We start from the raw sequence: 25,881 nt of genomic DNA on the forward strand, positions 1-25,881 counted from the left end.
GCAGGATTGGGAGGTGGTCATGTGCAAGAAAGTGGCTCCACTGTGAAAGCAGTTAGCAGAAAAGTGAAATGTTATGCACTGGTTACCAGGTAAAAGTAGAATGCTGTTTGTGCCTGTTCTGAGGGCATCAGCAGCAGGAGAGTGTGTGATTAGAATAAAAAGGACAGAGGGGCAGTGCTCCATTATGATTGGAGAAGCATGTGTGGTTGGGGCGGAGGGCTGGGTGGGGGGAGCCAAGTGCTTGGAGTGCTGAGAGGGAGAAAAATGCTCGGACAAGGTGTACTGCAGGGAAAGTGAGGTAGCACGACATCATTCTCACTCTTGCTGTCCGAGTAAGGTTGCTGAAGCACTTGTGGCATTGAACCCAATGGCCCTGGCATTGACATTTTCAGTCAGATTGGGCATCTTCCTGCCCTCACAGGGGAAGAGGACCTTCCTGTGTGCCCTCACCTGCTCAACAAGGACCTCTACTGTTGAGTCACTAAAGTGACGCGCTCTGGCCATATGGTATATGGACATCTTGTTCTAAGAGGTGCAAGCACACGTTAGATGCCCACCTAAAATTCTGCCCTCCGATTGGGCAGACTGCCTGTCACTGCTGGAAAGACCTTTGAAGTCCACCAAAGAAATGTAAATGAAGCCTGACTGTTGATGTTTACAGTGACAATTGTAAAATCAAGTTTATTATAAATGAATACAAAGCAAAACACACTACAGGACTGATTTTATAAAAGTATGCTCCTGACAGGAAGCTTCATTTGTTGAGTGCATAGCGGGAAATCGTAGGTGCATTCCTTATGACTTTCTGTCCACCATGGATAGAAAATCCTGAGTGATGTCCCTGAAATTTCTCGCTCTATGCTCATGCCAGCAAAGCTCTGCACCAAGGAGTTATTTTAACTTTGTACGATTGTCTAAAATGAGTGATAGTGAGTCAGCGTCCTGTTTTATATATCTCCCGATTTTTAACTCCATTGACTTTAATGACATTAACAATCAAGAGAGAGGTAAAATGGGCTATTGATTTGTTATCTCCCATTTTACACAATCACACAAAGTCAAAATGACCCCCTCAAACCTATCCTCGGGTGCTACTTCATAAAAATTTGACTTTGTGATTATAAACCTCATTGCAACAAACTTTTACCCTTGCACCTACTAACAGTCTTGAGAGGGTCTCTGATGGAAACAATTTATAAGCAACTAATGAATTTGTGACAGTGAGATTTGATTATAATTTACATGAAGCAAAACGCCTTCATTCTTACTTGGTGCTTTCAGCTTGGAAAGGAAAGATCTGAGAGGTGATCTTATTGTTAATCCAGAATAATTCTTTAAATTAAAAAATGGGCATAGAACTAGGGGACACAGGTCCAAACTAGTAAAAGATGATTTTAGGATAGATATCAGGAAATTCTGCTTCACACAAAGAGTAACCAATACGTGGAACAGTGGAGGCAAAAACCTTGAAGTAATTTACGATACATGGGATGCTGCAATGGAGGGAGGTCAAGATCTCCCTGGATGGATGATTTAGCATAGGCTGAATAGCTTTCCTCACCTGTAACAATCTTGCGATCTTGTAAATTGCTAGTTATTTCGGATACAGGGCTGCAGAAGCAGTGTCATACTGACATCTGCTGGCAACTGTTAGATTAGCTCTCCTCAAGAAGCCTGATTTTAACTTTCGGCAGTGGTGCTAAGTGGATGTTAGTGGATTGGCCGCCTGTTATACAATAGAAAAGAAAATCAGGCAGGGAGTATAATAGGCTGTCGATCCACTACCTCCACTGCCGAAAGTTAAAATTAACCCTTAGAACTCTGTTGTGTATGCAATACTGTAAACTCCGAACAGGTACAAAACTGGCTCTACTTTATTAGGGCCAAAAGTGATTACATTGGGCCCAAAGTGATTACAAAGTGATAAGATGGCTGGCCTTTTATACTTGGGCCGCACACACGTGCACATGCATACAGCCCAATGACCTCCGACAGTGGCGCCACCTGGTGGCTAATAAAACCAAACATACATCCATGACAATATCCCCCTTTAAGATATTAGTAACGGTCTTTTTACAAATTGAGACGGTCCGGGGCTTTCCGCTCCTGAGTTGAACGTCTCAGTTCAACTCCAGCCTTGGGCGAGCGTTCTGATCTGATTCATCCGTGTGCTGCAGCTTTATCTGGTCGACATGTTTCCTGCATGTTTGCCCATCTTGAGCTTAACGATGAACAGTCTGTTACCCTCCTTGGCCGTAACAGTACCGGCGATCCATTTGGGACCTTGACCATAATTCAGTACATACACAGGATCATTGATAGAAATGTCGCGTGACACAGTAGCACAATCATGATACCCTTGAAGACTTTAACGTCTGTATTCGACACGATTATTCAAGTCAGGGTGGACAAGAGAGAGCTTGGTCTTACGACCTCTCTTCATCAATAGTTCAACAGGGGAGACGCCGGTAAGCGTATGGGGTCTTGTCCTGTAACTAAGCAATATGGGTGACAAGCGAGTTTGCAGTGAACCTTGAGTTACACGTTTAATACTCTGCTTGATGGTTTGGACCACACGCTCTGCTTGTCCATTGGATGCGGGTTTGAATGGTGCTGACCTCACATGTTTGATACCATTGAGTTTCATGAACTCTTGAAACTCCATACTGCTGAAGCAAGATTCATTGTTGCTTACAACGATGTCAGGCAGACCATGCGTAGAAAACATGACACGAAGGCTCTCAATGGTAGCTGTGGATGTGCTGGATGCCATGATTGTACACTCTATCCACTTGGAATAAGCATCCACCACAACTAAAAGCATCTTCCCCAGGAAGGGACCCGCAAAGTCGATGTGGATCCTGGACCATGATTTAGATGGCCACGACCACAGATTCAGTGGCGATTCCGCTGGTGCTTTACTAAGCTGCATGCAAGTGTTGCACTGATGCAAACATGATTCCAGATCAGAGTCAATTCCAGGCCACCATACATGAGACCTGGCAATGGCTTTCATCATTACAATACCAGGATGCATGCTATGTAGATCACGCACAAATTTCTCTCTGTCTTTCTTGGGCATAACAACATGATTACCCCACAGTATACAATCTGATTGAATGGATAATTCATATTTGCGACGGATATAAGGTTTGGTCTCCTCACACATTTGCTTGGGTATGGCAGACCAATCACCACTAAGGATACAACGTTTCACAACCGATAATATCAGGTCCTGGCTGATCCAGGTCTTAACTTTTTGGGCCGTGATAGGGGTTCCTTCATTTTCAAAAGCATCCATGACCAATAGTAGGTCTGCCGGTTGTGGCGTTTCCACCTCTGGTGTGGGCAACGGCAGACGGCTCAATGCATCGGCACAATTCTCAGTGCCAGGTCTATGGCGAATGACATAATCATAGTCAGATAATGTCAGCGCCCACCTCTGGATGCGGGACAATGCATTGGTATTGATACCTTTGTTTTCCGAAAACAATGAAATGAGTGGCTTGTGATCTGTTTCCAGTTCAAACCGAAGACCAAACAGGTACTGATGCATCTTTTTAACCCCATACACACAGGCTAGTGCTTCTTTCTCTACCATGCTGTAGGCTCTTTCCGCCTTTGACAAACTTTTTGAAGCATATGCAGCAGATTGTAATTTGCCCGACTCATTAGCTTGTTGGAGCACACAACCAACTCCATATGACGAAGCATCACAGGCCAATACTAGACACTTACACAGGTCATAATGTACCAGCAGCTTGTTAGAGCAAAGCAGATTAGTAGTTTTCTCAAAGCTCTATCTTGAGATGCACCCCAAACCCAGTTGTCGCCTTTTTTTAGCAGCATGTGCAGTGGCTCTAATAAGGTGATCAATCTAGGTAAGAAATTACCGAAGTAGTTGAGTAGACCAAGGAACGAATGCAGCTCCGTCACATTCTGAGGCTTGGGTGCATTTTTGATGGCCTTGGTTTTCGAGTCCGTAGGCCTGATACCGTCAGCAGCAATTTTCTTCCCCAGGAATTCGACTTCCGGTGCCATGAAGACGCACTTCGAGCATTTCAGTCTGAGTCTCAATTTGTCCAGGTTGTTCAGATGTTTGGCGGAGTCACGACCTGTGACCATCTTGGAACACGACGGTTCTGGGGACGGACTTCAGTAGACTCTCCATGTTCCTCTGAAATATGGCTGCAGCCGAGCGAATTCCAAAAGGGCACCTGTTGTAGATAAACAATCCTTTGAGTGTTGATGCACGTAAGTTTCTTTGATGTATCGACCAGCTCCTGGGTCATGTAGGCCGACGTCAGATCTAGTTTTGTGAACGACTTCCCCTGGCTAGCGTTGTAAACAGGTCATCAGCCTTCGGTAACGGTATTGATCCTGTTTCGAAACTCGGTTGATCGTAACCATGTAGTCTCCACAAATCCTGACAGTGCCATCACTTTTCAACACGGGAACAATGGGGCTGGCCCATTTGTTAAATTCGACCGATGATATGATCCCTTCACGCTGGTGTCTGTCCAGTTCGATTTCGACTTTCTCCCTCATCATGTATGGAACCGCCCGAACTTTATGATGGATGGGTCTTGTATCCGAGTCCACTTGGATCTGCACCTTGGCTACCGTGAAATTGCCGATGCCTGGTTCAAACAGCGAGGGGAACTTGAGCACATGGAGTATCCTCCTCTGATGACAACGCTTTGATATCATTCCAGTTCCATTTGATTTTTTCTAACCAGCTCCTGCTGAACAGCGTTGGACCATTGCCTGGAACAATCCATAATGGTAAGTCGTGAACCGCACCCGTCATACGACACCTTGATTACTGCACTGCCAATCACCGTTATGAGTTCTTTAGTGTATGTATGCAACTTGGCATTGACTGGACTCAGCTTAGACTTCACAGCCTTAGTATCCCACAGACTGTCGAATGTCCTCTGGCTCAGTATTGATTGATTCACACCCGTGTCCAATTCCATCGATACCGGCACACCATTAAGTTTTACATTAATCATTATCGGTTGGCTCTTTGTTAGGAACGAATACATTCCATACACTTCCTCCTCTGGTATCTCGGATTGCATATCCGGATCCGCGCTATACTGGTCATCATCCTCCATATGGTGTGTCACAGCACGCTTGCTCAGTTGCGGACACATGCACTGGAGATGCCCCACTCTCGAACAGCCTTTACAAATGTACTGTTTAAACCGACACTGATGATGCCGATGATTTCCCCCACAATGCCAACACGGTGATATTGGATTCATTCCCGTTGGCGGACTTTGAGCAGCTAGAGGTTTTGCATACACAGTTGGGTAGGCCCTGCCATATGCAGCTCTGTCAAACGACGATACTATCTTGTTTACAGTACTTGCTGAGTTTCGATTTTTCAACGATATCTGCTTTAAGCTTTTGTCCGTCGTCATGCATGCTTGGGCAATCGTGATGGCCTTGCTCAAATCCAGCATCTCTGCCGCCAGTAGCTTATGCAGGATCACCTCGTGGTTGATGCCGATTACAAAGAAGTCCCACAGCATGTCTGCCATCGCAGTTTCGAACTTACACAGTCCTGCTAGACGTCTTAGGTCGGCAACGAATTCCAATGCATCCTGGCCCTCAGAACGAACGTGCGTATAGAATCTTGAGATGATGATGCCTTCATCTGGTTTGAGATGGTAACGTACCAGAGCACACAATGTTTCATATTCCTTGTCCATTGGACTTAAGGGCGAGAGGAGATTCTTTATGAGTCCATAGATTTTCGGACTGCAAACCGTGAGGAGGACCGCCCAGTGCCAAACTGCATCTTCCTCTTCCTCCATTTTGTTGGCCACGAAGTACTGGTTCAAGCGGGCTACAAAGTCTGCCCAATCTTCTCCCTCCATGAATCGCTCCAGAATTCCAATTGTGCTCATTTTTGCATGTGAAGGTTCTTGTTACCTCATCGCAAAATGTTGTGTGTGCGATAACTCAATAGACTGAATACTGTAAACTCCGAACCGGTACAAACCTGGCTCTACTTTATTAGGGCCCAAAGTGATTACATTACAAGATGGCTGGCCTTTTATACCTGGACCGCACACACGTGCGCACAGCCCAATGACCTCCGACAGTGGCGCCACCTGATGGCTAGTTAACCCAAGCATACATACATGACAAACTCAACAATAGCTAAAGCAAATGAGGGAGAATTTAGGAAATAAAAGACCAAAGAAAGGTGATTTTGGTTATTCAAACGATTCAATCGTAATCTAGAGCTCTGTAATTTTATTTACCTGAGGGAAGGTATTTTGCTATTGTTGAAAGCTTTTCTTAATCTTCAAATCTTCAAATCTGTTAGGAGTGATAAATATACAATTAAATAAAGTGTGGCAGCGAAAAGATATGGGCATTGTTATGTTATATGGTAGTAACTGAGACTTTGGCAAATGAAATATAATGTCAAGGTGAATAAGAGCATGAAGAAGCAGCCTCAGACCAGTATCTCTATAAAATGCACTGCTGGCTGACAGACCTGAGCTATGCTGCCGCCTTCCATGTCATTCTCTTCCAGTTCATCATAGTTTCTGAACGATGGTTAACTATTGAAGCCCTGAAATTTGGTCTGGGAGCCAGCCTTCCTGTCAGGACATCACTTTTGGAATCGGGTTTGGCAGAACACTAGGTACTTCTAGAAATCCTGTCAGTTCTGCCTCTCGCAGGGACCATGGTACTTATACCTGCATGAAGCAGAGGCACTTGCTGTGCCCACTGCGTTATGTGTGCGCTCTAGGTCCGTGCATTAGAACAGGTCTCCTGATTAACCCTTGCCATTGGATAAAGGCCTAGCTCTATAAAGCCCGTGTGATGGCTGATGTGCAACAGTCACCATACATTAAAAAAATCCACGCATAGGCATCTTCCACCCCTGGAGTTCAGGACTGGAATGACGGGTCCTTCATTGAAACATCTGTGAACTCATCCCTTTTGGTGTGGAAGCAAGTCATCCTCGTTCCAGGGACTACCTATGATGATGATGTAGCCAGAAAGGATCAGAAAATGATGGTCAAAGCCTCTTCTATTTGCTTTCTTGCTTCACAAGAGTCTGGGATACATTTCATCCGGGCCTGGGGATTTATCCACTTTCAAAGATGCTAAATCCCTTAATACTTCCTCTCTTACGATGTTTATTTAATCTAATATTTCACACTCCTGCTCCCTGATTGCAATGTCTGCATTGTCCTTCTCTTTTGTTGTAACAGACGCAAAGTATTCATGAAGAACCATATCCACGTCTTCCACCTCTACACACAGGTTACCTTTATGGTCTCTAAAAGGCCCGGCTTTTTCTTTAGTTATCCTCTTGCTCTTAATGTATTTATAAAACATCTTTGGGTTTTCCTTGATTTTATTTGTCAATATTTTTTCATGCTCTCTCTTTGTTTTCCTAATTTCCTTTTTTAATTTCATTCCTGCCTTCTATGCATCCGGCTCCTTCCAGGCAGCAGCAGGCGACATATGCATCAGCTTTCAGCACGCTGCATATTGCTGTATTCACCAGGTTACAAGGGCGCTGTACGCATGCAGAATGGACTTCATAAAGTTGCCAATGAACAGGGACAGCCAGAATGAGAGGGCTTTAGGTTTTGAAAGAATTGTAGGCTTCCCCAAGGTTCAAGGAGCCATTGACTGCACACACGCTGCCTTGCGAACACCATTACACAACGCAGAGGTCTTCAGAACCACTCCCTAAATGTACAGCTGGTCTGCAACCACACGCAGTGCATCCTGATAGTGAATGCCCGATATCCAGGGAGCGCACATGATGCTTTCATCTTGTGTGAGAGCAGTGTGTCATGAATGTTTCAGCGACAAAGACAAGGGCAGGGCTGGCTGATCGGGGACAAAGGTTACGGTTTGGCCACCTGGCTCATGATCCCCCCTCCGGAACCCCACCACAGAAGCCGAGCAGCGCTACAGTGACAGCCATGCAGGTACCTGCAACATCATCGAACAGACAATTGGCATGCTCAAGCAGTGCTTCCGATGCCTGGACCGCTCTGGAGGCAGCCTTCAATATTCCCCTCAACAAGTCTCCGAATTCATTGTGCTGCGCTGCATGCTACCAGGCGCCAGGCATTACCAGTGTGGATTGCAGGACCAACCACCTCAGGAGGAGGAGGAGCACGAGGAAGATAAGCCTGACGAGGAAACCATTGCAGATCCACTACAACCACAGGGGAGGCAGCGGAGATGTGCGGCCGCAGCAAGAGCCTTACGTCGCCAGCTCATCATTGACCGGTTTGCTTGAATGGGGAAGGTGGGGTTACAGCTTTGACTCACGATTCTGTGCCACCATGATAGCTGATCTATACTGAATTCTGCAATGAGACACAAGACACCAATGGCAGAGGTGCATGAAACATTTAAATGAACATCAATAACGAACAATGACTCCCCAAGCACCCAAAATGATACAATGATAAAACCAAAACTAAATAAATACAAAACTGCCTCCTGCAGCAAGTCAATGCAAACTATCCCATTTCTTAAGATACAACTATTTATAATGGCAGCATTTTCACATGAGATGAAACTTGTGCCAGGCCTTAATGGCTCTTAGCCACACTTCCCCCACCCCCATTCCTATCAGCTGCCTCCCACATATGTTGCTCCTCCTCAATGAGGCCTCAGTGCCTACAGCAAGGCTGCTAGAGGGCTGCTGTGTTGGGACGGGGCAGACAATACAGATAGTGTCTGAGGATGGCCTGGACCAACTCTTGGCATGGAAGACCCAGCTCCGGACTGCTGTGCCTCATCATCAGTGGAAGAAGTCGCTGGTGGCTGGGGTGTCTTTTAATATATTTATGTCTGGGGTCACCTGAGGGAGCCACTGTTGGATGTCATGCAGGTGTTAGCATGAATGTTTTCTCAGAAGAATCACTCAACACTCAGAGTCGGTTCCAACGCCAGTGCGTCCTTTATTAACGCTCAGCGGGGAGGATGTCTCAGGACTGGATCCAGGCTTCACTCCACAGAACAAAGGGTTTCATGGATTTTTATATGTTTCACAACAGTTTACTACAGTTACTCAGCCCATTACGGCTGGACACAATCCAATCATAATGATTATAGATTACATATAGGTTCTTTTAACCCAATAGAATTCCCCTGGTACCTCAGAAACTGCATGTTCGGTTTTTGTCAGCTCGGGCTGATTAATGACCTTGTTATAGGAGATAGGTTCTCTCCTTATCTCTCTCTTCCTGGGGAAATAACTGGTTCATTATTCTTATCTTGTATCCAAGGCATTCCTGGTAGTGGGCCTCACAGGGTCATTGCTCGGTCATTGCTCGGTCAGTCCCAGTTCATTACTTGACTAACGGGTTCCCATCATGCTTGGGCAGCCATTTTATATGTGGCCATATTCAACTTATATGAGTTTAGATATATTCAGCAGGTGCCTAATGCCGAGTGTTTTATATATTCAGCAGGTGCCTAATTCCTATAGCAATTCCCCCTTTCGATAAAGGGACTAGTCCTAGTCCCCTTTTAACCGACCGCTCTACCTTTATTAGATTTTGTGCACGGCCCAGTACTCCCTGCCTCAACATGCTGGCCAGTCACGCGGTTTCAGGAGTCAAATCAAATTGACAAAGGCCAAATCCTCCTGCCCCCTTATTAGACAGGCTTGTTTAGTATCCGGGGAACGGTGATTGGTCCCTCTTCGTTGTTCATGGTGCCTGCATGCTTGGCAGGCCATTATGCCCCATGTTATCGCTAAGATCAATTGTATCCCGACCAGTATGTGTGAAATTATTCGAATCCAAGGATGGATGTTCACATTTATTCCCCAGTCCCAGACCTTTCTCCACCAACTCTGACTTTGTAAGTCTACATCGATATCTTCTTCCAGTACTTTGATTTTAGTTTGCAGTTGGTGATAGAGCTTTATGGATTGACCCACTCTGAGCCTCAACTCTCGTAATACTTCGGTTAGATGTGGGATAGGGACCTGATCTGGCTCGTCATAATCCCATAAATGATCATGGAGCTGATCGGATACCTCAATAACTTCGGACTTCTGGCGCCTAACCTGGGTGATATGCGCTTGCCCGATCGCGACAGGTCGTAGTGGTGTAAAGCAAAAGTTTGGCCATGGGATAGGGCACTGCAGGTCATTATACTGGTATGAACGCTCTGTGGTAGAGACGCAGTATCTTCCCTTCCCTCCGTAGCCTGCCCTCGCGAAGTGCCTGTGTGCGGGCACCATTTCTAGTACACACCCGTCGGTTCGGTTAAACCCGCACTCGTCTAGCTCGCCTCGGCCCACCGGGTGAGGGCATACTGTGATTTCCCCCTTTTGCTTGCAATCTGCTCGGGAAATCCCGGTAAGTATGTTGTTTCGACGAACGGCGGAGGTGGTGGTCAGGTAGTAGCGTATGGAGACATTTTCCCGTATTACTCCGATATTCTCTAGTTGGTATAGGGGGAATGGCCCTGAGTCTGGCGTGGCTATGGGGATCATCAGGACTATCCCTATCCCAGTAGTCCTACCCATCTGGCAGTCTGGAATTGCTGGGTATACTCGGGTCAGTCCCTTCAGGGTACAATTGTCCACTGTCCCCCTCTGGTTAGCCAACTGAGCCAAATGTGAACTGTCTATCCAATCGGGTACTTCCCCGCGTTGGATCTGGTCGAGGTTGTGGCGGATCTGTCCCACCATCCACAGACCATAAGCGTGACAGAGTTGCCCCTGTCTTTGCTTTCCTGTATCTTCTTTTTCTCTATCAATGAGGTGATTGATGGTTTTGGCGTGAGCTTCCAGGACTGAGATGCCATCCAACTGGATTTCGGTACCCTCCTTTCCTAGGTTGGCTTGGTCTTCCTGGTTTTGCTCCACCCTCTCTAATAACCTCTTCATCACCCCTCTAAGCTGTTCCACCCTCTCATTTAACACTTGTATGTCTATCGAGTTTACTACGGAGGTCCTTGTATTGAAAACAGTGGCAATATCATTAACTATTTCCCTCTTTATCCTGGGGGCTGACCCCTGTCCCCGGAATCTACTGGCACCCATTGCATCGGCAGCCTGCTGCATTACAACTTTACTTAATACATTGTACATTTTCCTTGACTGTTCTGTACAGTATTCTGGCATCTGGATGCCTGAAATATTGATCAGGACAGGCACAATTTCATGTTTAACATTATCATACAATAATTCCCCTTCGTTGTACATTACAATCCCATTCTCTGGTCCCTTAGTAGTTATGGGACAAGGCAGTTCTTCGGGCAATGTAGTGGTTCTTATGGGGCGCAGTGTTGGAGGGGGTGATAAACATACATACAATGATATTGCAGCCGCCCCCGCCTCCTCGTAGTACCCACACAGCCCAATTCCCTTCTTGCGGATGACCGATTGCTGGGACTGTCCCGGAGGCGCGCAAATTATGCCGAAAGTACATTCATCAGGCCCTTTGACATCCCTCCGTTTAATGCATCTGCTCCTTATACCCATGGAGCACTGTACACATACCCGGTCCTTATTAGGATTTACTTGTAACCATGCATTAAAATAAGTCCTGTCCTTGCTCCAATCTTTAGTCGCTGGGACACATACTCCGTCCGTCAAATTGAATAACACTCCATAGTTTATGTGATTGTTTATTTCCAGCCTGCTCTGCTGTCTGTTGGTGTTGCCCAGGGTACGTGCATGTCGCAGGGCTATCCATATTACGAGTAGCGCCATTCGTAATCCCATTCTGGTAAGTATTATCTGTAATTTTAAACAGACGGCCTGGTCGTCACCAGGGATTAAGTTTTTTGCTCTACGAATGTCCCGGTCACCCTGCGAAATCAGAAGCACAAGGTTACAATTGAACCATTTCGAGCTGAATCTGTAGGATGTGCGTCCGTGTCTTTGCCCACTTAAATATTACCCAAACTCCTACTATCACCAAGGCCAAAGCTATTCCTCCGAACACCCCTTCCAAAAGGGTGTCTAACCACTCCTGGTATTTTACCTCATACCATTCCATCTCGTCTAGGCGTATCACCCTTGGTTCAGCCATTATCCTTCTGGGTTATACCTTTTTAATTGCGACCAGTGCTTCCACCAGCCTTTTCCTCTCATGTCGACACATGCACATGTGTCGCTAGTCAAAATGATGTCATACGGTCCGGTCCACCTTGGGGCAAACCCAGTCCTGTCGGGAGTGACTTGTACCAACACTTTGTCGCCTACCTGTGGGAGGGGTGCGTCGGCCTTTCCTTTGTTTTTGGTCTCCAAGTCCCGTAGGGTATGTTGCTCTACCACCTCTTTCCTTAGTTCCTTTAACTGTGAATCTAATTGTTTTACATATTGTTTAATCCGATCTCGTAAAGGCCCCATGTCCTCTCCCCCCGTTATGACGCCTTCGGGAAGTCTCATGGCCCTCCCCGTCATTAATTCAAAGGGGGTCAGGCCTGTGGTCCGGTTAGGGGTAGCCCTAAGTCTCATTAGTATACAGGGTAAAACATCCACCCATCCCTTCCCGGTCTCAGTTATGTCTTTGGCAATTGCTGTCTTGAGGGTATGGTTCATTCGCTCGACCATTCCTGAGCTCTGGGGGTGGTACGGGATGTGGAACCGTTGTCGGATTCCGAGCAGGCCGCATGCCCGCTTCATGACCTGTCCCGTGAAGTGTGTCCCCTGGTCTGAGTCAATTTGAAGGGGCACTCCCCACCGTGGGATTATGTCGAATGCTAGAATCTGCGCTACCGTGGATGCTCCGCAATCCCGGGTGGGAAAAACCTCAACCCACCTGATAAACTGATCGATAATAACCAGGCAGTATTTCTTTCCCCGACTGGTGGGTAGGGGCCCTGTGAAATCAATCTGTAGATTCTCCCACGGGCCCCTGGGACGTGTCTGATGTGTCATTTTGACCTTTATGGGTCTGCCTGGATTATGCTGTGCACATACTATACAGCGCTGGCAATGCTTGGCTACGTCTCGCCCTACCCCCGGCCCACCACCAATCTTTGAGTAGACGGCTCAGCATTCCGTCTCGCCCAGTGTGGTCCGGCTCGTGGTGTAGCCGGAGTAGTTCGGTCTGGATTGAGGAAGGGGCGACTACTTGTAATCCCTTTCTCCATACCCCGTCCTCCCCAATGCTGGCTCCCTTGCTTTCCCATTGCGATCGTTCCTCCGAGCTACTTTCTTCCTGTACCTTACGGATATTCAGCTCTCCTGGTCCTATCACGGCCACTTTAATTAGAAGAAGGGCTCATCTTCTTCCGCTGCGCTCCTAGCTGCTTGATCTGCCAGCATGTTTCCCCGCTGTTCCCTGGTCTCTACCCTTTGATGCGCCTTGATCTTTATTACTGCTGCCGTCGCCGGTCTTTTAACGGCTTTTACCAATTCCCGAACTATATTCTCGTGTTTAATGTGTCCCCCCCCCGAGGTTATATATCCACGTCTGCTCCACGCTATCATGTAGTCGTGTACTACCCCGAATGCGTACCGGCTGTCAGTATAAACATTTACACGCTTCCCCTTTGCCCATTTGAGGGCTTCGGTCAACGCTACAAGCTCCGCCACTTGGGCGGACACTGTTCCTTCCAGTGCCCCTCGCAGGAGGGTGGCACCGTCCTGGTCTACCACGCCCCACCCGGTGCGGAATTGCCCGGCAATATATCGTTGAGACCCATCAACGTAAAGGGTTAAATCGGGGTCGCTCAGAGGTTCATCGGCTATTCCCCCTTCCGTTCCTTCGTCTATCTCAGTTTTGCAGCTATGGGGTTCATCTTCGGTCACTATTCCCTCCGCGGGATTAAAACCTATATCCCTGGTTACTTGTATGGACTGGTCTTTGGGTAATAGTACTGCCTCCCAGGTAGCTCGTCGCGCATCTGACACTGTTTTTAACCTCCCGGTGTTTAGCAATTCCACTATGGTGTGCTTCGTGTGTAGGATTAGCTGCCCTGACATTGTGACTGGTTCGCATATTCTTGCAGCCCAAGCGGTGCAGTCGAGGGCAGCCACACACCGATGAAGTCCCTTCACTACCGGGGACTCTTATGTTGAGTAATATGCTACTAGTCTCATTACCCCTCCCTTTTCCTGGGTTATGATGGCGCTATAAAACCTCCCTCGAGATCATAATATACGTGGAATGGCTTCGTCATGTCAGGTAGCTTCAGCACCGGGGCTGCCACTAATTCGGCTTTTAATTTCCCATAGGCTTCCTCTTGCTCCGATCCCCACTCTACCTGTTCCATTCCTGGTTTTCCTCCCCTCACTAGTCGTTGAATGGGTTCGTCCATGTTCGCAAATTGAGGAATGAAATTCCTGCAATAGGTGAACAAGCCCATCACCCGTCGCACTGCCCGCACCGTGGTTGGTCGGGGCATATCAGCGATGGCTGTCTTTCGGTCTGTCGGAAAGGTCTTTTTCCCCTGACTGATATCGTGTCCCAGATATCGAACTGTGGTTTGCCCGATCTGTGCCTTTTTTGGATTTATTTTAAAACCTGCCTTGTCTAGAGTCCTTAAAACCGTGGCTACGGCCCCTAAATGCTCTCGGTCGCTTGATGAGGCTATCAAGATGTCATCCACGTACTGAAGGATTGTGCTATTGTAAGGGGTTAAGTTACACTGTTCCAAGGCATTACTCATGACTCAGTGGAAAATGTTCAGACTATTATGGAACCCCTGAGGGAGTCGGGTCCACGTGTATTGTCTGCCTCTGGAGGTAAATGCGAATATTTCCTGAGACGCAGGGTCCAGTGGGATTGACCAAAATCCGTTAGCAATATCTAAAACGGTGAAAATCCTGCGTTCTGGATTCAGACCGTTGAAGATAGTCGCTGGGCTGGCCACAATCGGGTGTTCCCTGGGCGTTACTTTATTTAGGGCTGTGTAATCTATCGTTAGTCGGTAACTCTCATCCGGCTTTTTAACTGGCCACATCGGGGAGTTCGTGACTGACACGGTCTGTCGTAATATGCCTTGGTCTACCAGGGCTTCTATTATCCCCTCAGTGGCCCGCATGGCCTCTGGTTTGATAGGGTACTGCTTGTGGGGAGGATGTACCAGTCCCGTGACCTTCTCCGGTGTCATGTCAATAAGCCCACAGTCCTGTTTGCTTTTTGCCCAAACTCCCGGGATAGCCTGACACAGCAATCCCAACATCCTGTCCTTAGACCAGTCTCTCGTCAAGGTGCCTGTTTTACCTAATGTGGCTATATTTTTTACTAGGGCCCGCCTCCTGGCCACTTTATCCTTATACCCTTTCGTAGTTTTCCAGGTTACCCGCCTTCGCTGTGTGTCCACTATGGTTCCTAATTCGCGGAGTAGGTCCATCCCTAATATAGTGCCCTCTGAATTTTGACATACCCAGAACTGGACCGGTACCATTATACCGTCCACCTCGAGCACTTGTGTTTCACTCTGATATGCCGTGGTCCTGTCCCCCCCTACCCCTTGGATTATGATGGATCGCCGGGTAGTGGGTCGGTCTAGATTGGTTAGGGATACCGACGCCCCGGTGTCTATCAACATATCACATCGCCGGCCCCCTAACGATGCATTGATCCACATACGGGGATCGGATTCTTGGCTGGGGGCCGATGCAATTCATTGAGGACTCGTCTGCTTCTGGGTCAGCTGCTGTATAATGTCCAGCAGCTGCTGATTCCCGAGGGCACTAACGTCTGGGGCTCTTTCATTGGGGTTTTGTCCTGTTTTAGGTCCCCTTTGCGGTCCCTTTCCTTCCTTGCCCCCTCCCTTGGCCCAACAGTCCTTTGACTCGTGACCTAATCGGTCACAGTTCCTACACTTTTTGCTTCCATCGCGTTTTGGGGCTCTACACTCGGCGCGGCGATGTCCCGTTTTGTTGCAATTATAGCATGTCTCAGCCGCCTTTTTGTCAGTGGCCGCGCAGACCTCCACTGTACTGGCGGCTATCTTGGACCTTTGTTGATTGTCTACCGAGGTCGCCCATCTTTCCAGGTCATCAAAATTATTATATACCACTAAGCCTGTTTTTAGGATGGCTTGGTGTGCGGAGCTTAGTCCGTCCTTATACAACTGTATGAAGGCCGGGTTCTGCCGGTCTGCGTCGGGTACTCCGCTATGTGCTAAGAACGCCTCAAATTTCCTTGCCCCGTACTCGGGTGCCCGTTCGTCCTTCTTCTGCACTACTCCCACTATAGAGTTCCAGTTTACAGGAACCTGGCCTAAAATGAGTGTCACGTTCGCTTTGAATGCTGTCATGCTCGTCTCCTGCTGTTCCCTAGTAGCGGACAGGTCGGTACACCAGGTACCGTCTCGGTAATCATTATGTAGTCTGTCCCAGTAGTTTTCTGGCATTTTAATCCTAACTATACCGGCGATATCTCGGTTATGGAGCTGGTGGCAAATTGTCATTTCCTTGAGCTTCTGCCAGAAGGTTGCATTGCTATTGCGGGGTATTAGGGGTGGCAGTTTGTCTAACAATTGCATCGTGTCCCCGGGGGTCAACGATGTGTATGTTATTCGTGTTTGTGCGGGTATGGCGGGACTGCCATGATGTCTTGTCCCTGCTGGGCGCTCGGGTATGCGTTCCACCTTTAGCGGCGTGATCTGGGCCGGGTTTATTGTGGAGTATGGGGGTGGTAAGACGCCCCCTTTAACCGAGTCGCAACTATCCGTTTCATTCCCTAGGCATTCCCAATCTTCCTCAATAGGTGGTGCACTTGGGCTATTTATAGTCAGGACTGGCAAAACTGTCTGTCCGTTTTCAACATTTACTTGCTTCCTTTTTGTTTGCACATACTGGTTAACTTTCTCTGTTAACTTTACATGGGCTCGCAGTATCAAAATGACTGCCTTTTCCTCTTTGTCTTTCTTTTCCTTCTCCCACCATTCCCTTTGCTTTGCTGGTAGTTCCTGAGGATTCCATCCTGCTCTAATCATTTTTTCGATTAGCTTCTTTTGTTTTTCCGCCAGGTGGCGGGTAAGCGACCCTTCTGATCCCCACTCGAGGTTACTTGTTTTCATGGCCATTCCTGGGTAGGACTAGTACCGTTAGGAATCTACTCTCAGAGGTCCGCTTCCTTCCTAGCGCAACTTGGAGTAGACTGTCTCCTGGCTACTGTCAGGTCACAAGTTCTGCTGTTACACAAACTTATACAATTCTTAAAACGCGTTTAAGCAATTCCCGCAGTGCTCTACGTATCCTTAACGACTACCTACCACCGCTCTGCCCGTTGGTCCGACCCTGTTCACAGGTTTGGATTCCGTTAGCTGCTGTACACTGCTTGGTTCTACCCCGGGGTATATTTCAAATTACACTACTGGGTCCGGAAGATGTCTCTCGGTATCACGATCCCACGGTCTAAGTGTGTTCCCTACGCCTACTTGGTTCCTGGCCGTCACATGGGACAAAAGTCCTCTTAATTCAGGCTCAGGCTAGGCGTTTGAGATATTGGACCGTCTCCTCGTGTCGATCAACCAGCTTCCACCTTCCACACCCTTTATGCTTAAAAATAGTTTTTTATACTCACCTGGGTTTTTCCAAGGGCGTCCAGCGACTCCGGGAAATCCTGCCGACTACGCCACTGTTAGCGTGAATGTTTTCTCAGAAGAATCACTCAACATTCGGAGTCGGTTCCAACGCCAGTGCGGCCTTTATTAACGCTCAGCGGGGAGGAAGTCTCAGGACTGGATCCAGGCTTCTCTCCACAGAACAAAGGGTTTCATGGATTTTTATATGTTTCACAACAGTTTTCTACAGTTACTCAGCCCATTACGGCTGGACACAATCCAATCATAATGATTATAGATTACATATAGGTTCTTTTAACCCAATAGAATTCCCCTGGTACATCAGAAACTGCATGTTCGGTTTTTGTCAGCTCGGGCTGATTAATGACCTTGTTATAGGAGATAGGTTCTCTCCTTATCTCTCTCTTCCTGGGGAAATAACTGATTCATTATTCTTATCTTGTATCCAAGGCATTCCAGGTAGTGGGCCTCACAGGGTCATTGCTCGGTCATTGCTCGGTCAGTCCCAGTTCATTACTTGACTAACGGGGTTCCCATCATGCTTGGGCAGCCATTTTATATGTGGCCATATTCAACTTATATGAGTTTAGATATATTCAGTAGGTGCCTAATGCCTTGTGTTTTATATATTCAGCAGGTGCCTAATTCCTACAACAATGGCAATACAGGAAGTCAGATCTTGTTCTTATCCGAAGTGGGAATAAAAGAGATCGGGTACACACCCAAGGCAGTTTATAATAACAGAACTCGTGTTATTACATTGGCAATGAGGTAAACTAAGAACTTTCCTATTTACAATGGGCACTATTGGAATTCTGCACAAATTTGTGGATGGCGAGGATTGGACGGATTTTGTCGACCGCCTGGATCAATATTTTGTTGCCAACAAAATGGAGGTGGGGGGTGATGCAGTCCACGCAGGGTGGTTCTCCTCACTGCCTGTGGTCAGAAGGTTTACAGCATCATGAAGAATCTTCTCTCGCCTTTACATCCAACTGCCAAGTCTTACGAGGAATTGTGTGATTTGGTGCATGACCATCTAAAGTCGAAGGAAGGGATCATCATCTCACGTTATCGCTTCTACACGCATGTCCATGCTGAGGGCCAGGATGTGTCGGGATTCATCACCAACCTACGATGTCTTGCTGAGCCGTGTAAGTTCGGGAACACGCTGGAAGACATGTTGAGAGACTTTTTCGTGATAGGCATCAACCATGATGTGATTCTTTGGAAGTTATTGGCCGAAGAGAAACTGGACTTGAAAAAGGTCATCGCGATTGCCTAACCATGCATGATGGCTGATGAGAACTTGAGGCAGATATCATCCAAAGGTCGGAGCTCCACGGCAGGCTTGTCAGGTACTGTAAACAAGATTGTGTCGTCTTCTGGCAAAGCTGCTCATGGCAGGGCCAAGTGAACTGTTTATGTGAAACCTGTAGCTGCTCAGAGCCTGACAACTGGTACGAAGCTGAGTTCACCCTGTTTGCGTTGTGGGGCCAATCATCAGCCTCATTAGTGTTGGTTTAAACAATACTCCTGTAATGGCTGTTCGAAAGTGGGACATCTCCAGAAAATGTGCCCACAACTGAGCAAACGTGCTGCTGCTCATCATATTGTTGATGATGACCAGTCCAGTGCTGACTTTGATACACAACCTGAGGAGGAAGTGTATAGTTTGTATTCGTTCTTGTCAAAGAGCCAGCCGATAACTGTTAATGTGAAGCTGAATGGCGTGCCTGTATCAATAGAGCTGGACACGGGTGCAAGTCAGTCGATCAAGAGCCAAGTGACATTTGCCAAGCTGTGGGACACTGAGGTTGTGAAGACCTAAGCTGAGTCCAGTCAAGGCCAAGTTGCGTACTTATACGAAGGAACTCATACCTGTGATTAGCAATGCAGTTGTCAAGATGTCGTATGATAGCGTGATCCAAGATCTACCATTATCCCAGGTAATGGTCTCACGCTGTTCGGTTGGAATTGGCTCGAGAACTTCAAGCTGAACTGGAGTGATGTCAAAGCGTTGTCCTCAGTGGAAGGCACTTCTTGTGCTCAAGTGTTGAAGAAGTTTCCTTCTTTATTTGAGCCTGGCATTGGTAATTTTACTGGCGCCAAGGTGCAGATTCACCTGGATTCTGATGCAAGGCCTGTCTATCACAAGTCTGTCCCTTATATGATGAAGGAGAAGATTGAGATTGAGCTTGACAGACTCCAACGTGAAGGGATCATATCACCTGTCGGGTTCAATGAATGGGCCAGCCCTATTGTTCCTGTGTTGAAGAGTGTTGGCACTGTCAGGATTTGCGGAGACTACAAGGTTACGATTAACCGATTCTCGAAACAGGTTCAGTATTCTTTACCAAAGGCTGATGACCTATTCGCCATGCTAGCTGGTGGAAAATTGTTCACTAAGCTAGATCTGACGTTGATAATGCGAAGAAATTAACCTGCATCAAAACCCATAAAGGACTGTTTGTCTACAACAGGTGTCCTTTTGGAATTTGTTTGGCTGCAGCCATATTCCAGAGGAATATGGAGAGTATACTGAAGTCCGTTCCTAGAACTGTCGTGTTCCAAGATGACATTTGGGTCACAGGTCGTGACACTGCTGAACATCTGAACAATCTTGAGGAAGTTCTACATCGCCTGGACAAAGTGGGACTCAGGTTGAAACGTTCGAAGTGTGCCTTCATGGCACCTGAAGTTGAATTCCTTGGTAGGAAGATTTTTGCTGATGGAATCAGGCCTACTCAAAAACCAAGGCCATCAAAAATGCACCCAAGCCTCAGAATGTGACAGAGCTGCATTCGTTCCTTGGGCTACTCAACTACTTTGGTAATTTCTTACCCAGATTGAGCACTTTATTAGGGCCACCGCATTTGCTACTCCGAAAAGAGAACAATTGGATCTGAGGTATGTCTCAAGATAGAGCCTTTGAGAAAGCTAAGAATCTGCTCTGTTCAAACAAGTTGCTTGTTCATTATGATCTGTGTAAGCGTCTTTTATTGGTGTGTGATGCTTCATCATATGGTGTTGGCTGTGTACTCCAACAAGCCAATGAGTCGGGTAAGCTACAACCTGTTGCGTATGCTTCGAGAAGTTTATCAAAAGTGGAAAGAGCTTACAGCATGGTAGACAAAGAAGCTTTGATGCATCAGTACCTGTTTGGTCTCCATTTTGAACTCGAAACGGATCACAAGCCACTCATTTCATTGTTTTCTGAAAACAAAGGTATTAATACCAATGCATCGTCCTGTATTCAGAGGTGGGCGTTGACATCGTCTGGCTATAATTACATTATTCGTCATAGGCCCGGTACTGAGAATTGTGCCAATGCACTAAGTCGTTTGCCTTTGCCTACACCTGATGTGAAAATGCCTCAACCCGCAGATCTAATGTTGGTAATGGATACTTTTGAAAGTGATGAAACTCCTGTCACTGCTCAACAAGTTAGGATCTGGACCAGCCATGACCCTATTTTGTCAGTTGTGAAACGTTGTGTCCTCAGTAGTGATTGGTCTGAAATATCTATGGAGATGTGTGATACATCAGTCATTGAAAGTTGGCAGGTACAGTAGGTATAGCAGGCGGTGAAGAAGGCAAATGGCATGTTGGCCTTCATAGCGAGAGGATTTGAGTATAGGAGCAGGGAGGTCTTACTGCAGTTGTACAGGGCTTTGGTGAGACCACACCTTGAGTATTGTGTACAGTTTTGGTCTCTTAATCTGAGGAAGGACATTCTTGCTATTGAGGGAGTGCAGTGAAGGTTCATCAGACTGATTCCTGGGATGGCAGGACTGATATATGAAGAAAGACTGGATCGACTAGGCTTATATTCATTGGAATTTAGAAGAATGAGAGGGGATCTCATAGAAATATATAAAATTCTGACGGGATTGGACAAGTTAGATGCAGGAAGAATGTTCCCGATGTTGGGGAAGTCCAGAACCAGGAGTCACAGTATAAGGGTAAGGGGTAAGCCATTTAGGACCGAGATGAGGAGAAACTTCTTCACTCAGAGAATTATGAACCTGTGGAATTCTCTACCACAGAAAGTTATTGAGGCCAGTTCGTTAGATATATTCAAAAGGGAGTTAGATGTGGCCCTTACGACTAAAGGGATCAAGGGTTATGGAGAGAAAGCAGGAATGGGGTACTAAAGTTGCAAAAATGATCAGCCATGATCATATTGAATGGTGGTGCAAGCTCGGAGAGCCAAATGGCCTACTCCTGAACCTATTTTCTATGTTTCTATGTTTCTAGGAGACCAAACCTTACACCCATCGCAAGGATGAGCTGTCCATTCAGTCAGATTGTTTAATGTGGGGTAATCGTGTCATCATGCCTAAGAAAGGTAGAGAAAGATTTGTATGTGAGCTACATAGCACTCATCCTGGTATTGTTATGATGAAAGCCATTGCTAGGTCTCATGTATGGTGGCCTGGAATTGACTCTGATCTGGAATCATATGTGCATCAGTGTAATACTTGCATGCAGCTAAGTAAATACCAGTGGAATCTCCGTTGAGTCTTTGGTCGTGGCCATCTAAACCATGGTCGAGGATCCACATTGATTTTGCGGGTCCATTCCTTGGAAAGATATTTTTTGTTGTGGTGGATGCATATTCAAAGTGGATAGAGTGTATTATTATGTCATCCAGTATGTCTACAGCTACTATTGAGAGCCTACATGTCATGTTTGCTACTCATGGTTTACCTGGCATTGTTGTGAGCAACAATGGATCTTGTTTCACAAGTCTTGAGTTTCACGAGTTCATGAAACTCAATGATATTAAACATGTGAGGTCAGCTCCAGTCAAACCTGCTTCTAATGGTCAAGCAGAGCGTGCTGTTCAAACTATCAAACAAAGTATGAAACGTGTAACTCAGCATTTACTTCAAACTCGTTTGTCATGTATATTGCTCAGTTATAGGACAAGACCTCATACTGTTACTGGTGTTTCCCCTGCTGAACTACTGATGAAGAGAAATCTCAAGACCAAGCTTTCACTTGTTCATCCTGATTTAAATGATCGTGTTGAAAACAGATGTCAAAGTCAGCAATTGTATCATGATCGTACTGCTGTCACGAGATATCTCTATCAATGATCCAGTGTTTGTACTGAACTATGGTTGAGGTCCAAAATGTTACAGCTAAGGAGGGTAACAGAGTGTTCATTGTCGTGCTCAAGAATGGCCAAACATGCAGAAAACATGTTGACCAGGTAAAACTGCGGCACACAAATGAACTGGAACCATTTGAGGAAGATCTAGTCAGTGACCCACCAACTGTCATTCATTCACCAGAGGCCTCTGTTGTCATTCCTGAACCCGGACCTTCAGTCTCTGATGTTGTTATTACCACTCCCACCAGAACCGTTACTCAATCTCCAGTCACAACTGACTTAGAACGTTCACCTGGAACTAATGTTGAACTGAGACGATCAACTCATGAGCAGAAAGTCCCAGATTGTCTTGTATTGTAAGGTGACGGATACTAAGATCTTGAAAGGGGGATGTTGTAATATATTTATGCTTGGGGTCACCGGGCACCAGAGGGTGCCACTGTCAGATATCATGCAGGCAATACGGGAAGTCAGATCTTGTTCTTATCCGAAGTGGGAATAAAAGAGATCGGATACACACCCGAGGCAGTTTATAATAACAGGACTTTTGTGTTATTACAGTGTCAACCGTGTATGGTGCATGGTTGACGAGTCAGTGGTGAGAGCCAGAATGCTGTCATCCTGAGGAAGAATTCTCCCTGGGCCTCAGCATCCAGAGCACAATGTGCCTCCACAACTTGCTGGTCTGCTTTGGCACCATCCCTTTCCCGTTGGACAGTGGGGAATGCAGAGAGGATGGCAGCAGTCATCAACCGCATCACTTGTGCCTGCGATTCATATGATGCTGCGACATGCTCAAGGGTATACGCCACACACTCTGGAACTCCACTGTTGCTGCTTGAGGCCACCAGCCTCTGTGTGTGGACAATGATGGCCTCGCTGGAGTCCTGCGTCACGTTGACAATCCGTGACGCTGCCTCCGTAATAGTCGCAGTGGACTTGTCGATGCTCTCTGGGATCCATCCCAATGCATCCATAAGCTCGCGGTGCATTCCTGTGTTTTCCCTGGACATTTCCACCAAATCCAGTTCCATGTCTGCCTGTCGTTTAGCAGACTGACTTTGCCAACTCACCCTCCGGAGAGCTGGCCTGCGAGATTCACCTCTCTCACTGCGTTGCTGTGGGCAACTGGGGCCAGGAGCCTCCAAGGACTCAAACCCCTGAAAGATATCATTGTCGCCAGATGACGAGTGTGGAGATGGGGCAACTGGAGGTGCTCTGCGGCTCAGTGATGTTCATTGTCTCCGCTGCCTCGTCATCACTGCCATGGCCAGATGTTGATGCGACCCAGGAAGGCTAATGCGATTGTGGCTGATCTTCTACAAGCACAAATACACATACGTGTGATTAGCAGCAAGGGAGGGGGCAGGGTGACATGAGGAAGGTGGCATTGCACATGTTCATTTGAAAGGCCACCGGCACTTCATTATACAACTCCATGTGCCCTATCCATTTACATACCCTCGCTACCCGAAGGGGGCTCAACATCATCCCCGGCAACTGCCCGAACTGCTACTCCAATGAATGCCGACACATATTCCTCAATATCATTCCGTTCAAGTATTTGAGGCGGCCCTCTGCCTGTGCGCAGCTGCTCCCTCCTGTTGTGGGAGTGCTTCGATTGCAAAGAGAAAAATAAGAAGGGTTCAGAAAGGGTTTCTCTCCTGTTGTGGCACATATGTCAAACAGGAAATTTAGAGATGCACGTAGCAAGGGTACTACAGTAATCATAGGTGACTTTAATCTACATATAGACTGGCCAAACCAAATTAGTTACAATACTGTGGAAGATGAATTCCTGGAGTGTATACGAGATGGTTTTTTAGACCAGTATGTTGAGGATCCTACTAGGGAACAGGCTATCCTGGATTGGGTATTGTGTAATGAGAAGGGGTTAATTAACAGTCTTGTTGTGTGGGGTCCTTTAGGGAAGAGATACGATAACATGATTGAATTTCTTATTAAGATGAAAAGTGAAGTAGTCCAATCCGAAACTAGGATCCTAAATCTAAACAAAGGAAGCTACAAAGGTATGAGGAGTGAATTGGCTATGATAGATTGGGAAGCTTCATTAAAAGGCATGATGGTGGATAGGCAATGGCTAACATTTAAGGAACGAATGCATGAATTGCAACAGTTATACATTCCTTTCTGGCATAAAAACACAAAAGGAAAAGTGGCCCAACCATGGCTAACAAAAGAAATTAAGGATAGTATTAGATCCAAAGAGGAGTTATACAAAGTTGCCAGAAAAAGTAGCAAGCCTGAGGATTGGGAGCAGGTTAGAATTCAGCAAAAAAGGACCAAGAGATTGATTAAATGGGGAAAAATAGAGTATGTAAAATTGCAAGGAACATAAAAACTGACTGCAAAAGTTTCTACAAGAACGTAAAAAGAAAAAGATTACTGAAGACAAATGTAGGTCCTTTACAGACAGAAACAGGAGAATTTGTAATGGGGAACAAGGAAATGGCAGAACAATTAAATAAATACTTCGGTTCTGCCTTCACGGAAGAGGACACAAATAACAAGGGTCTAGTGAGCAAGAGGAATTAAAGAAAATGATTATTAGTAAGAAAATAGTGCTGGAGAAACTAATGGGACTGAAGGCTGATAAATCCCCAGGGCCTGATAATCTGCATCCCAGAGTACTAAAAGAGATAGCCATGGAAATAGTAGATGCATTAGTTGTCATCTTCCAAAATTCTATAGATTATGGAACAGTTCCTGCAGATTGGAGGGTGGCAAATGTAACCCCACTATTTAAAAAAGGAGGGAGAGAGAAAATGAGGAACTACAGACCAGTTAGCCTGACATCAGTAGTAGGGAAAATGCTGGAGTCCATTATAAAGGATGTGATAACGGCACATTTAGATAATATTAACGGGATTAAACAAAGTCAACATGGAGTTATGAAAGGAAAATCATGTTTGACAAACCTACTGGAGTTTTTTGAAGTCGTAACTGATAAAATAGATAAGGGAGAACCAGTGGATGTAGTGTATTTGGATTTTCAGAAGGCCTTTGATAAAGTCCCACATAAGAGATTAGTGTGCAAAATTAAAGCAAATAGGATTGGGGGTAATGTATTGGCATGGATTGAAAATTGGTTAACTGACAGGAAACAGAGAGTAGTAATAAACGGGTCTTTTTCGGGATGGCAGGCAATGACTAGTGGGATACCACAGGGATCAGTGCTTGAGCCCCAGCTATTCACAATATATATAAATAATTTGGATGAGCGA

The sequence above is a fragment of the Pristiophorus japonicus genome, chromosome 1 (assembly GCF_044704955.1).
Source record: "Pristiophorus japonicus isolate sPriJap1 chromosome 1, sPriJap1.hap1, whole genome shotgun sequence".
In the NCBI taxonomy this organism is placed as follows: Eukaryota; Metazoa; Chordata; class Chondrichthyes; family Pristiophoridae; genus Pristiophorus; species Pristiophorus japonicus.